The sequence below is a fragment of the Pan paniscus genome, chromosome 3 (genome assembly GCF_029289425.2).
Source record: "Pan paniscus chromosome 3, NHGRI_mPanPan1-v2.0_pri, whole genome shotgun sequence".
In the NCBI taxonomy this organism is placed as follows: Eukaryota; Metazoa; Chordata; class Mammalia; order Primates; family Hominidae; genus Pan; species Pan paniscus.
This window is the reverse complement of record NC_073252.2, coordinates 116,456,572-116,467,080: the sequence shown is the minus strand read 5'-3', so window position 1 is coordinate 116,467,080 and position 10,509 is coordinate 116,456,572.

Sequence of the window (10,509 nt, the reverse complement as noted above, 5' to 3'; positions counted from 1 at the left end):
ACTCGGATTGCGGGGGTGAGGGGTGAGGGCTGGGGGGTGGTGATTCTGTCTTCATAGGATGGCAGCAAAGGCCAAAGTCTTATTTGAGTTATTACCATTATTATTCACCACACTTGCCATCTTATTTCAAGCCTACAGTGGCAGAAGTGGAGTAAGACATCATGTTGCCTCAAGTTTAATTGGAAATCGCGGTAAGTACTTAACAAAATTAGTAATAAGTCTGTTCTTTCAGAGTGGATTTAATTTTCAGAAATAATATTAAGTCATCCAGATCAAAACCAGTTGAGTCAGGCTGGGCCAAAAGTGGGCAAGACTAGATTCTACTTAGTCATGCCCACTTTTATAGAAATAATTATAATGTATTTCTGAAGAACTAGGTCTGAAAGAAATTTTGAACAAGTAGTCCTAAACAATTCCTTGAGTAATGTCAGCACTACTTGGATACTGTAAAATATTTATGTCCATATGAGTTAAAGTGTATTTCTTTAAAAATCAGTTGTATTATCTGGCAGTCATTTAAGTTGAATACTGATTTAAATTTTACCAATGGTGAGAATAGGCAATTATTCACTTAAATATCTGTTGATATTGATTGAGCATTTTATATGGCAAGCACTGTGATAGGCCCTAGAGTCTATAAAGTCTGTCAAAGATTAAAAACTAAAGTCGATTTTTCTTTATGGAGTTTATTGTCTAATGGAGGATTTTTTTTTTTCCTGATAAGTTGCTATGCAGGTTACTTGCCTGTAATCTTTGAACCCCATACTCACCTACCCTCTGCTTCGAGATGATGGCTAGGCAGGGAGTCCACAAACTACATTTCCCAGCCTTCCTTGTTAGATGGCTTCCTGTAAGACTCTGCCCACAGGAGGCACAGGCAGGAAATCAAAAGGTGGAACATGGGAAAGCTATTGTCCATTTATTTTACTCTCTGCTTCTGGCATCTAGAGCAATGACTATGTCCCTTACAAAGTCTAGAGCCAGTTGGAGCAGCCCCTCCTTTCCTTACCTTAAGAAAGTGACACCCTTAACAGTGAGTGAGTTTGCTCTTGTGCTATGATACTACTACTTCTACCTTCTGTTCCACCAGCTCAAGGACTGGTAGCCATCCTGCAGTTTAAAATTTCTGATTTAATCTTACTTCTCCCTTTTTGCTCTTCTAGCCTTCAATATCTGCTTAACTATTTCTCCATAGTGAATGGCGTCTGTTTAAAATACTTTTAATTATTTGTTTTCCTACCTGGAACTGTACTGATGCAGATATGTACTTCCATGTAATATTTACAAAACTGTTGGAGTTGGGCAGAGGGTTGTTGCAGTTTGTACAAAGAAGGGGATATAATTTTGAAATCTCTCTCCCAACTAATGAATTTTAAAACACCAGACCACATCAGCATACTTGTAGAGAATTTTACAAGCCCATCAGTAATATCTGTTCATTATGACAACATAAAGGCCACTAGGGGGTGTGTGTGGCAGGAAGAGGGGGAAGAAATTTCGGAAGTCCTCACATAAAATCCATACTTTTTGAAGAAGCAATTTACTTCTAGGCACTTAATTTAAGGAAGTAAAGAGAGATCCACATTATAACTTATGCATCTCTCCCCAAGCTCCTGGAGACTGACTCCTCCAAACCTATACTCTACAACTCATGATGCTCCCCAACTTATGATGGGGCTATGTCCCAATAAATCCATTGTAAGTCAAAAAATCGTTAGGTGGGCCAGGCGCAGTGGCTCACGCCTGTAATCCCAGCACTTTGGGAGGCCAAGGCCAGCGAATCAACAGAGATCAGGAGGTCAGCCTGGCCAACATGGTGAAACCCCATCTCTACTAAAAATAAAAAAGCCAGGCGAGGTGTTGGGCGCCTGTAATCCCAGCTACTTGGGAGGCTGAGGCAGGCGAATCGCTTGAACTGGGGAGGTGGACGCTGCAGTGAGCTGAGATGGCGCCATTGCACTCCAGCCTGGGCAACAGGAGTGAAACTGCATCTCAAAAAAAAAAAAAAAAAAATCGTAAGTGGAACTTATGTTAGTTAGGGACTGCCTGTGTAGCTAGTTGCCTATTATACATCTTACTAGAATGCCCTCCACAATCTCTGCTATGGTTTACATAGCTAGTAGCTACCATACTAGTCAGCACATGTCTAGGTTCAAGAGTATAAATACCTAAACCACTTAGCATTTTATACAATACTTTGCTGCCCCACTGATACAGTTCGAATGTAAGTCCCCGCCCAATCTCACGTTGAATTGCAATCCCCAGTTTGGAGGTGGAGGCTGGCAGTAGGTTTTTGTCTCCTCCAAAAATTCATTTTGAAACTTAATCCCCAATACAACAATATTGGGAGGTGTGGTGTATGGAAGGTGATTGAGTTATAACCGGCTCTGCCCTCATGAATGGGATTAGGTACTCTTATAAAAAGGGTTTGGCAGAGAGAGTTCCTCTTCTGCCCTTCTACCCTCTACCATGTAGAATAGCATTCCTCCCCTCTGGAGGTTGCAGCATTCAAGATGCCATCTTGAAAGCAGAAACTGGACCTTCACCAGACAACAAACCTGCTGGCAACTTGATCCTGGACTTCCCAGACTCCAAAACTGTTAGAAATACGTTTCTGTTCTCCATAAATTACCCAGTCTGTGGTATTTTATTACAGCAGCACAACTGGACTAAGACAATCTCAAACAACATGAATAAAACCTAAATTTATCATCCACTAAAAAAAATCAATTTCACTCCTCTGGCATTTCCTATTTCAGAAAATAGGGTCAATATCCACCCATTTTCCTAAATAAGAAGCATTCCACCTCTCCTTCAGCCTCCATATCTGCTCTGTGACTGTAGTTCTGCTTCTGGTTGCACCACTGACACATACCATTCTTCATTTCTATAACCACAACCTGTGGATGACATGTATTCTGATTCGTATCCTAATTGTCTTATCTTTTTCCAGTCTATCCAATTTTTCCTAGATATTTGTGGAAAATTGTAATTTTATCATTTTAAACTGTGCTCAAAATTTTTTTATATTTCCTCAATATCTAGGACAGCACTATCCAATAAAACTTTCTGTAATAATAGAAATGTCCTACTAACATTTATTTCTATACTAATCAATATGGTAGCCACCGGCCATATGTGTCTACGGAACACTTAAAATGTGGCTAGTGTATTATTATTTTAAAATAAAGATTACTGAATCTTTAATTGTAATTAATTAAATGTAATAAGTTGTATTTGGCTAGTAGCTACCATATTAGATAGCATATGTCTGGGTTCAAGGGGATAAATTCCTAAACCACTTAGCATTTTATACAATAATTTGCTACCAAACTAATAGAGTTTAAATGTATGTCCCCATCAAATCTCATGTTGAATTGTAATCCCCAATGTTGGAGGTAGGGCCTGGTGGTAGGTGTTTGGATCATGGGAGCAGATCCCTCATGAATGGCTTGGGCCATTCCCTTGGTAATAAGAACTCTCTATCTGAGTTCATTTGAGATCATGTGGTTTAAAAGTGTGTGGCACCTCCCCTTGCCCCACTCTCTGTCTCTCTTGCTCCTCCTCTGGCTATGTGACATGCCTGCTCCCTCTTTGCCTTTGCCATGGTTGTACGCTTCCTGAGGCTTCCCCAGAAGCCAAGCAGTTGCCAAAATCATGCTTCCTGTACAGCCTGAAGAACCATAAACCAGTTAAACCTCTTCTCTTTATATATTATTCCTTATAACAATGCAAGAATGGCCTAAAACACTCAGCCTGCTCTATTCTCCTTTATCTACCCAATCTTATAAGCACATTAAGGTTTTGTCTTTTTTCCTAAACATGGCTTTTTTTCTTGTACTTGTTGTAAATTTATAATTGAGTAAGAGAAAATTCTCCTACAATGAAGAGATGGGCTCCAAAGTGACTTTTCTAAAAATACATTTTGTAAGCAGAAAGTTTTTTTCAGGGATACACGTAAGATAAAATGAGTGTCAGAATCCGGTGATAAGTTCTGTTTTCTTCCAGTGCCTTGTGAAGAATGGACACTCAGTAGATGCTTATTGATGAACCTGTTGGTTGAGGATAACTCGCTAACTTTTCTGAGCTTTGTTGGAAAAACTGTGAGTACCTATGTTGGGTAGAAATTGGAAGACAGCCCCTAGCATTTTACATCATCCTTGGAGCTTTATTTATAGTCATTAAATGCAGAAGACTCCCCAGTTCATGAATTTATTGTGCTCAACAGGACAACTGCTGAGGTCTAGTGCATGTGTGGCACAAGAAAATGTTTATCAAGCCTCATATGTCAAATTAATGAACTACATAAGAAACAGAGATGAAGATTGTTTTCTCATCACTTGTCAATACATTTTTAAAGGATACTGTTTTTACATAGAAATAATTTTATTTTATTTATTTATTTATTTTGAGACGGAGTTTCGCTGTTGTCGCCCAGGCTGGAGTGCAATGGCACGATATCGGCTCACTGCAACCTCCGCCTCCCAGGTTCAAGCAATTCTCCTGCCTCAGCCTCCCAAGTAGCTGGAATTACAGGCACCAGCCACCACGCCTGGCTAATTTTTATATTTTTAGTAGAGATGGGGTTTCACCACGTTGGCTAGGCTGGTCTCAAACTCCTGACCTCAGGTGATCTGCCCGCCTCAGCCTCCCAAAGTGCTGGGATTATAGGTGTGAGCCACCGCACCCAGCCATGTAAAAATAATTTTAAAGGCTTGATTTTCTGGAACGTAAAGTAAGAAGAGGTATATTTCACAGCCTGTATATCAATGTCAAATGGAAATGTGGAGAATTGAATTGGATTGAATTATTTTGGGAATTTGCACCAAACATCCCTGTTGGTTTCTTCAAAATGACAAAAACTGTAAGGAAAGTGAGAAATGACAAGGTAAATAGAATAAAATAATACAAAAATGTTACAAGTAATGTCAATACATTTAACTGCATACATGAGAAAATATTTAAAGGTTGATTAGTGTAACATGAGTTTGCTCTATTAATTGAGAAAGTTCAGTTCTGTAGTAGAGCACAGAATGAGGTGGATTAATCCCATAGGATGTGCTAAGCACAGATAATGAGTAAGCGAGTAGCTTGTGAGACATAGGTAGAATTCATAATATACTAAATATAGACTGATATATGTACTATATTATTATATTTACTGTATTACTGTATTATTATATTTATTATATTTACTATATTAAATATATTTACTATATTACTATATTATTTATAGATGGAAAGGGATGGAAAGAACCAGCCACTTATACCAGCCACTTATGGTCCTACTCTGGGCCCACATGTGCTCTACCTAAGAAATCCTTATAGTACCCATAGCTTTTTGCAGGCTGATTGACAAGTTATGGCTGTGGCCAGGCATACTTGTCACTGTCTCTCTTTAATAGAGCAAGTGTGTATCATTGGCCCCAAGCACCTTCTGTCTGTTGACCTGGCTCAAACTTCAACCTGACCATCAGTGAAGAAGGCTGATGCCGCAGATGGAGAGAGACACAGGATGTATGAATGTAGCATAACTCAGGATTCACCTCGTGTGGTCCTTCCCACTTGAACCCTATCCTAAGTGTGGAAAGTTACCCCATCGCTTTCCTCTTGCTTCAGATTATGTGCTTTAAAGTGATTTAATAAACTATGCGATTCAAACATCTTAATTTGATCTTTGAGCCTGTTTTGTGACTTCCGGGATAGCTTGCCTTGTAGTGTACTTATAGGTCACCATTGCATCAAGGTAATTTCTCATGACAACTACAAAAAACTTAGAAAATAAGAACATAGCATTGTATAGCATAAAGGAAAGCAATCTGAAGAGGAGAAAGACAGGTAGTCACAAATTGTGTCATTAATAGACTGAAAGACCAAAAAAGTAAAGGACAAACCAAAAGACAAAGTGTGGAGAAGATTTTTTTCTAAATTGATTTATAGAAAAAGGAATGAGACAAGAAAGAAAGACATGGTTTGGGCAATGTATAAATGTCATTGATCCCAATTCTACTTTATTTCTGAGTCCAAAATAACAATTTCAGAGGTGACTACCACAAGGTCCAACAAGTGGACTCATCCCTGAATTTCTTCCTCCTCCTCCTTCTTTCTAATTCCTCCTCCTCCTCCTTTTCTTTCTTTCCTTCTTTCCTTTCCTCTTTCTCTCTCTTTCTTTTTCTTTCTTTCTTCCTTTCTTTCTTTCTCTCTCTCTCTTTCTCTCTCTTTCTTTCTTTCTTTCTGTGTCTCTCTCTTTCTTTTTCTTTTTTTCTTTCCTTTTCTTTCTTCTTTTTTTTTCTCAAAAAGAATCTCTTGCTCTGCTGCCCAGGCTGGAGTACAGTGGTGTGATCACAGCTCACTATAATCTCAAACTCCTGGGCTCAAGTAATCCTCTCACTTCAGCCTCCCAAGTAGCTAGGACAACAGGTGCACATCACCACAACCAGCTAATTTTTTATTTTATTTTTTCTAGAGACAGAGGTCTCACTATGTGATGCAGGATGATCTCAAAATCCCTGGCCTCAAGCGATCCTCCTGCCTTGGTCTCCTAAAGTGCTGGGATTACAGGTATGAGCCACTGCACCTGGCCTATCCTGAATTTCTTTTAATTCATGCTACATAGCATTACAAGTTTGTAAAAAAAAAAAAAGTTTATGACATTTTTAAAGACAGAAAAGTAATAGGCTTTAAAAATACCTATAACTAGGAAGGAAATGCATATAAAATACTACTTTCAATAAAAGTTTTATTATTTATATAAAATTACTGAAACATTCCCTGTAAATTTATTCCTATCTAAAAAAATATTAATAATGCACCTATCTTAAATATTTGTGGGATAAAAAATTTAGTAAAATGAAATATACCTTTAAAATGAAAGTAGGCCAGGCATGGTGGCTTACACCTGTAATCCCAGTACTTTGGGAGGCCGAGGCAGGTGGATCACCTGAGGTCAGGAGTTCGAGACCAGCCTGGCCAACATGGCAAAACCCCATCTCTACTAAAAATACAAAAGTTAGCTGGGGATGGTGGCGCGTACCTGTTATCCCAGCTACTCGGGAGACTGAGGCAGGAGAATTGCTTGAACCCAGGAGGTGGAGGTTGCAGTGAGCTGAAATTGTGCCACTGCACTCATTCCAGCCTGGCCAAAAGAGCAAACCTCCGTCTCAAAAAAAAAAAAAGAAAAGAAAAGAAAAGAAAAAAAGGTAATTTATTTGTAATTTGTAATTTATCTCTTTTGTAATTTATTTTCTTTAGCAGGTTGCTGTATCTCTATGCATTACAGAAAATGGCTAGTTAAAAACTTGTCAAGGTAAGTGAAATAGCTGTATGTATAAGTTGCTTGTAGGGATCTCTCTAATAAGTTACCATACTTACATAAGAAATGAAATTGTTTATCAGGCAAATACTTCTTGGCATTAACTTTGTGGTGTTTAAAGAATATGAAATTCTGTGATGCAGCTTATTCAAACTGTCTGAATACTTTAACACTGTGTTTTTAGTTTGTTTGTTTTTACAACTTAATTCTTTCGCTGAAGTTGAGTATTTTCTCCCTAAGTTAAATTTGAAATGGTAAAAGCAATCAGAAAAAGGAAGTGCATTCTATGATGAATCAAAAATAGAGCTTGCATTCAAAGACACTGAAAATATAATATCATTAAGTCCTACTTATTTTTATTAATGATATGCTTGGGATTTTAAATATTTATATCATTTTATAACCCAGAACAATGAAAGATCTGGTCTAAAAATTTACAAACTACTGTTTGTAAATGGTAAACTTTGTGCCATTAAAAATGTTATTATAAATTAGGAAATTACTAAAATTTTTTTTACTTTATACTAGATGACCATAAAAATGGATTTAGTTGTATACATTCTTTAAAAGTATGTCACATTATTATAGCCAATACAAATACCATAATTTTTACCTCAAAGAATTAAGTTTTGAATGAATATGAAAGAGAATCTTTGTACATATGCTCAGGAGAAAGATAATAAAACTAATTATGGCAAACACACTAAATCTGTTTCAGATTATGAATGAGTGCATCCAAAAGTAATCACTGGAATTGCTGTTCATTGTGGGCTTCCCAGCATTCTCCTCTGGGCATTTATATCAAATAACTTATGAGTGATGCAGAATTAGTATTCACCAGTCAGACATTGATTATTTAGAATTCCCTCTGATTTGAATTACATCTACTGTTTTTTTCTCCCATCCATTTATGGGTCAAATGTACAATAAGCCAAAACATGTTGATTCTGGTGAAATTTAGCAGAGAAAAACAGCTTCACCTAGTGGCCACAGAAACTCGAAAAGCTTTACTGAAAGGAAATAAATTGGATATCTTCTCATCCTGAATATGAACTGGATTCCAACTTAACCTTCCAACTGTTTTGCTGTTTCTCTGAAGTCTGAACCTTGTGTATGGCAGTACTTATCTCAAGCAAAAATATAGTTTCACATTGGTAGTACTGTATTCAGGAAAACTGGAAATTGTACTATGAAGAAGCACTTCTACCACATCCGTATCTAAGTCTACATTCACAGCTGCTGGAAACAGATATTGTATTCATACTATGGTGGGAAACACATAATGTATGTATGTATACACATGTGTGCACACATATATATGCTAGCATATAATCTGGAAAAATTTTGCTAAGATATATAGGAAGAGAACCTTTTTATTCAGAATATTGAACAAGTAGGACTCATAGTGTAAAATTAAGAAAAATTATTTTTCTTCTACTGCCCTTTCTATGGATTTGGTTCTTCCTCTTCCCCTGAACGTAAACTTAAGCAGTCTTCTATGCATTTTGTGTTCATTCCTAAATATTAGAAATAGTTATTTGATTATTTAGCCTTTAGTCTCAGTTTAATAACCAAAATATGAGGTTAAAATTTAATTCTAGCTACAGAATTAAGGCTTCTCTCTCCTGCCGCACTTCCAGGCCAGTTGCAGGCATGATACCAGCAGTCTGGGAGGTAGAGACAAGAGGACACGTCTCTGCTGCTCCCTTCTTTCCCCATGGTTATGCGCCAACTTTGGTTTCACCAGGCCTACAGTGCTTCCCAGGTTTGGAGTGTGGGGAAGGAGAAGATTTAATGGAAGCAGCTTAAGGGAAATGCTCAAACTAAACTGATACTTTCTTCATGATCTAGCATTGAAACTTTCCGGACTTGACAGATATTTAAAATTAACTCTTTTTCTCATCAACATTTTCATGGGTTCTTCCGAGATCCACATTACCCAACCTGTGGGTTCCCATGACAAGGATTAAGGCATCTCTGTTTCTTCTGGACCTTTATTTACCTGGATTCTTTCTCTAGGGACTGTTTACCCTTATGGGCCATCCTTTTGAGCATAACCTAACAAGATTCATGCTGGCTTTAAGTGAGTGGTCCACATTTGGTTCATGGGAAAACCACATAGTTTGTCCCCAACAAACCTGGAAGTAATATTTATTTTACTGCTGGAATTAAGGAAAACCAAAAATCCTATTACAAAGTGGCTCCTCTAAACATTCACATTACCCCTTTTTGTCTCTGCCCCCTGAGGAACTAACCAACTCTAGCTCTTTGGATTTTCCAAATGAGAGGTCAACACATCGATGTCTCCAAGACCTTAAGTTCTTCTAGTGGTCTCTTTAAGCTTCCTCCCTTGAATTATGGTGAAAAGGGACTGCCTGCTACCCCCTCCTCTTGAGGAGAGGGGTGGTATCACAGCCTAACAATAATTTCCAAAAATTTTCTCCTCCAGCTCTAATTCTTAACCAGCTTAGATTTTCAAAGTGGGTAATGTAATTTAAAGCCTTACAGCCAGTTATGCTCTACTTCTTCTACAAGTCCTGCAACCAGGTGGTCTCAATCCTCACTTGCGAATACTGCATTTACTCACCTTGTGCCCTAGCCAAAACTTCCACAACAAATTCTGTGGTGCATTTAAGTGAAAGATGTTATTTGATTGATAGAGAGATAGATAGATAGATACAGATATAGATATAGATATATATTAGAACCATGTCAAATGGTTAACTTTTTTAAAAAGGTAAATTTTTTATATTGAGATAATTATAGATTCTCATACACTCGTAAGAAATAACACAGAAAGATCCCATGTAGCCTTCATCCAGTTTCCCCAGTGATAATATCTTGCAAAACTATAGTCCAATATCACAACCAAGATACTGGCATTGATAGATCACTTCCATCACCACAAACATCCCTCATGTTGCCCTTTTATAGCCACACTCATTTCCCTCCTGCTGCCACCCTCTCCTTTACCCATAACAACCACTTATCTGTTCTCTATTTTTGTAATTTTATCATTTCAAGGATACTGTAGAAATGGAATAATACAGTATGTATTTTAGGGCTTATCTTTTTTACACTCGGCATGATTCTCTGGAGATTCATCCAGGTTGTTGCATGTATCAATAGTTCATTCCTTTTTTACTGCTGAACAGTATTCCATTGTATGTATGTACCATAGTTTGTTTAACTATTTG